Below are 5,085 nucleotides of genomic sequence, written 5' to 3'. Positions count from 1 at the left end.
AGTCCATGTTTTCAAAGTAGGAAATGTTTTCCCAAAGGTTTCTAAGACTGTTTCTCTTCAAAAGGGTTCAGTCAGTTGGAGGATTTAAAATTTTATTTTGGTTTACAATTCATTGTTAACATTTGAGAAAATGATATAAAATTTTAATTAAAACTTCCTTTGTCCAGGCGCAGTGCCTCACGCCTGTAATCCCAGCACTTTGGGAGGCTGAAGTGGGTGGATCACCTGAAGTCAGGAGTTCGAAATCAGCCCGGCCAACATGGTGAAGCCCTGTCTCTACTAAAAATACAAAAATTAGCTGGAGTGGTGGCATGCCTGTAGTCCCAGCTACTCAGGAGGCTGAGACAGGAGAATGGTTGAACCCGGGAGGCGGAGGTTGCAGTCAGCCAAGATTACACCACTGCACTCCAGCCTAGGTGGCAGAGCGAGACTGTCTCCAAAAAACAAAAACAAAAACAAAACTTCGTTTAAAATTTCCTGTTTACTCATATAATTTGTGCTACTTTCTGGAAGATGTTAGTTTCTTCCATGTTCTAAAAACTAATATTCACTGAAATGTGCTAAGCCATATTAAGAGGTGAAAGTACACATAAGGGCTGGGCATGGTCGCTCATGCCTATAATCCCAGCACTTTGGGAGGCTGAGGTGGGTGGATCACTTGAGGTCAGGAGTTTGAGACCACCCTGGCCAACATGGTGAAACCCCGTCTCTAAAAAAAATACAAAAAAAATTAGCTGGGCATGGTGGCGGGCATCTGTAATCCCAGCTACTCAGGAGGCTGAGGCAGAAGAATTTCTTGAACCTAGGAGGCAGAGATTGCAGTGAGCCGAGATCCTGCAACTGCACTCCAGCCTGGGTGCAGGGCAAAACTGTGTCTCCAAAAAAAAGTGCATATGAGGATAACAGGATTATAATTAAAAAGATATCTAAAGAACAGGAAGGCATTATTTGTTAAATAGTCTCATCTGTTGAATGAGACTATAAATGCTAGAGGAATTGAGATGTGCCTGGGCTTGAAAGGATCAGAGCAAGGTAAGAAGTGCTTAGGATTCAGAGGATGCAGAGAATGAAAAGAATATTCTGAACAACCTTCAAGGGATGTTGTGTCTCTACAGCAGGAGTGCCTGAGAGACTAGTCCTAAGAAGGAAGCTAGAATAGAATGAATTCTTCACCTCCCCCTATGAGATAACAAGGCCATCACAATCCGTTTTCATCAGTCTCCCTAAGAAATTCAAGCCTTCCAGCTGGGCGCAATGACTCACACCTGTAATCCCAGCACTTTGGGAGGCCGAGGCGGGCGGATCACAAGGTCAGGAGTTTGAGACCAGCCTGGCCAACATGGCGAAATCCCATCTCTACTAAAAAGACAAAAATTAGCTGGGTGTGGTGGCACATGCCTGTAGTCCCAGCTACTCAGAAGGCTGAGGCAGGAGAATCACTTGAACCTGGGAGGCAGAGGTTGCAGTGAGCCGAGACCACACCATTGCACTCCAACCTAGGCAAAAGAGCAAGACTTGGTCTCAAAAAAATAAATAAAATAAAATAGAAATCCAAGCCCTCCAAGTCATATTAGTCACCTGGATTCTTATCACCATATGCCACTGATCATCACCTAACTTGATTCAATCTTCCCTCCTCAACCTTCCAAATCCTTCCAGTTTGCCCTCTGGAATTTATGGCAAAACAGCAGTAAAATATCTTGTATCTTCCACCTTTGGAAAACCCTGACCTCTCAGTGCCTCCACCTTGTCACCTCCTAGTACCACAACCATGTCCAGATCATGTTCATCAGTAATAACTGTTCCACCTCCACAATCTCCATTACGAGCATTTCTCTCTCACTACCAATCTTGATCTTTCCAACTCATTGCCTCTAATATCTTGGTTCCAAGAGTAATTTGACCCACTAGGATCTCCAATTCATTGACCTTACCACTTTTTCACCATCTGCACTTTAAATTGATGACCATAATCCTCAATGGGCCGTCAGTGCTGCTCAGCAATCCTGCTAAAATTTCCTTATTAGCTCACTCTGCTGCTCTACAAGAGGTTGATTTTATTTCTTCTCTTCTCAAGTCTTCAATACCTTCTTCTCCCTCTTTGAACTCCGCAGATGACCTTGTTTCTTATTTTACTGAGAACATCAGAGCCCTCAGAAGAAAGTATCTTTCTCTTCCCACCACATCTGCTGATTTATCTATGCCTCTTCTCTGATCTGCTTTCTCGTTACTCTGGATGAACTGGCCTTGCTTCCTCCATGTGTGCCCTGGAGTCATTCCTTCAATGACTCAAGGACTTTCATCCTGTAGTAATTCCCTCTTGCAATTGCAGTCTCAGATTTCTCTCTTTCCTGGATCATTCTCATCAACTTACAAACATACTAGAATATTTCTTGTCTTTAAAAATCTTACTTGACCCCATCTACCTACCTAACCCCTATTCTTCTACTCCCCTTGCAGTAAAACTCCTCAAAAGAGATGTCTTCCTTTGTCACCCATGCTCCTTTACCCACAGCTCCTCCTCAATCAGATCCAATCAGATCACTTGTCAAGGTCACCTTGTGGCAAGACCAGTGACTAATACTCAGTTTTCATCTTACCTAACTGCTCTTAGTTTATGCAAGAGATTACTTCACCCTCTTTGAGACATTGCATTTGGCTGCAGGGATAAGATGCACTAATGGTTTCCCTCCCATCGCACTAGCTGTTCCTTGTAAGTCACCTCTGCTGGCTTTTCTTTCTGCTCCCACGATCTAAATGTTGGCTTGTCCCAAGGCAGTGTCCTTGGTCCTCTTCTCTATTGAGACTCTCTCTCTCTCTCTCTTTTTTTTTTCTTTTTGAGATGGAGTCTCATTCTGTCACCCAGGCTGGAGTGCAGTGGTGCAATCTCGGCTCACTGCAACCTCCGCCTCCTGGGTTCAAGAGATTCTCCTGCCTCAGCCTCCTCAGTAGCTGGGACTACAGGCGCATACCACCACACCTGGCTAATTTTTTGTTTTTTAAGTAGAGATGGGGTTTCACCGTGTTAGCCAGGATGGTCTTGATCTCCTGACCTTGTGATCCGCCTACCTTAGCCTCCCAAAGTGCTGGGATTACAGGCGTGAGCCACCATGCCCAGCTGAGACACTCTCTCTCAAGGTATTATTACCCAGACTGATCTAGCTTGAATCTGCATCCTCATCCAAATCTCATGTTCAATTGTAATCCCCAGTGTTGGAAGTGGAGCCTAGTGGGAGGTGATTGGATCATGAGGGCAAATTTCTCATGAATGGTTTAGTATCATACCCTTGGTATTGTCCTCGAGATAGTGAGTTCTTACGAGATCTGATCATCTAAAAGTGTGCAGCATCTCTCCCCTCACTCTCTTCCTCCTGCTTCCACCATGTGAAACACCTGCTTCTCCTTTACCTTCTGCCATGATTGGCAGCTTCCTGAGGCCTCCCTGAGAAGTAGATGCCGGCTTTATGCTTCCTATACAGCCTACAGAACCGTGAGCCAATTAAACTTCTTTTCTTATAAATTATCCAGTCTCAGGTATTTCTTTTTTTTTTTTAAGAGAGATGGAGTCTCACTACATTGACCAGGCTAGTCTCAAACTCCTGGCCTTGAGTGAATCCTCCCATCTTGACCTCCCAAAGTGCTAAGATTAAAGTGTGAGCCACCACACATGGCCAGTCTCCCAAAGTGCTGGGATTAAAGCATGAGCCACCACACCTGGCCAGTCCAGAATGGACTAATACAAGACCCATTTCTTTAAATGGATTACACATTGATGATTCTCAAAATTTTATCTCTAACCTTGAACTTCAAAGTCATGTATTTGTGACTTCTCAATATCGCCACCTGATTTTTCAACTGGAAAATTAAATGTAACAATGAAAAAAACTCCTGATTCTTGCACACCCATTCTCTGTCTTCATCTCCGTAAATAGCCCTACTGTTCACCCAGTGGCTCTGGTCAAACACATATGAGTCATCATTGATTTATCTCTGTCTCTCTAACCCCACAACCAGTCTGCCAGTCAGTCCTGTTTACTTTCAAAAATGATCACTTCTCACTGTTTCCATTGCTGCTACAACCCTGGTCGAAATACCATCATCTCTAACCTAAACAATGTTGATAGTTCTGGTTTCCTTGCTTCCTGTCTTGCTTCCCACCCACTAACACATAACACACACACTCATTCAGTACCAGCTATGCACAGGTCTCATTAGTGAAGAAACCTGATCCCACCTTAAAGCAGGCTCCCTGTGTAAGCTCCATAGTACACTATAAGCACCATGAAGGCAGGGGCCATGGCTATCTTAATCAGCACTATATTCATAGCTCCTAGCAGAATGGCAGCATCTAACAGGTATTCAATAAACATTAAATTAAGGGATGGTTTCATTCTAGAGATGGGTACCCACAGTTAAGAGGTTGAGGCAATTAGTGATGTTTTGCAACAACCATAAAGAGAGATGCACCTCTAGGGCTCAACGAGAGACTGATGCAAAGGCTTTGAGTGTTATGCAGCTCAGGACTTGGGAGTCATCAGAATACATCTGACCTGAGGGAATTGGGAGTCCCAGGCAAGAAGTCCCAGTACAGGCAGGGAGCAAGTATGTGGTGTAAACGGCATGAATGAATCTCCACCTGGAAGCAAAGGTTCTGACATGAGGAAGGGGTTTCCATGGTCAGACCTGTTCACATAGAGTAGATAAATCAAACCCCCTAGGCTGGAGCAAATAAGCCTGCTGACTAAAGCTAGCTGAAAGAGAAAGAGTCAGACACAGGAGTAGAAATAATGTATAATGCTTTACCATATTGTTCTTATTTTGGTCTTATATTAGTATACTGCTGGAGTTTTTTTAAATGATGTCCATACTGCTATTATCATTGCTGGAACATGCTGGCTATCTCCTTCTAGAGAAGGAAAAGGAAACGAGTCTTAAAGGGTCTTTGACTACTCCCCAAGTGAGAGAAAGGAAGGAAGCCCTCATTAATGTACACATCCCCTCCTTCCTACTCACTTTTTCTTTTCTTTTTTTCTTTTTTAGGAAGTGAAGTGTATATATCTTTTTTATTTATTTTTTATTTTATTT

Source organism: Rhinopithecus bieti, unplaced genomic scaffold, assembly GCF_001698545.2.
Source record: "Rhinopithecus bieti isolate Rb0 unplaced genomic scaffold, ASM169854v2 scaffold_41619, whole genome shotgun sequence".
Taxonomy (NCBI): Eukaryota; Metazoa; Chordata; class Mammalia; order Primates; family Cercopithecidae; genus Rhinopithecus; species Rhinopithecus bieti.
The sequence above is the reverse complement of the archived record's forward strand: the minus strand, read 5'-3'. Positions refer to the sequence as shown.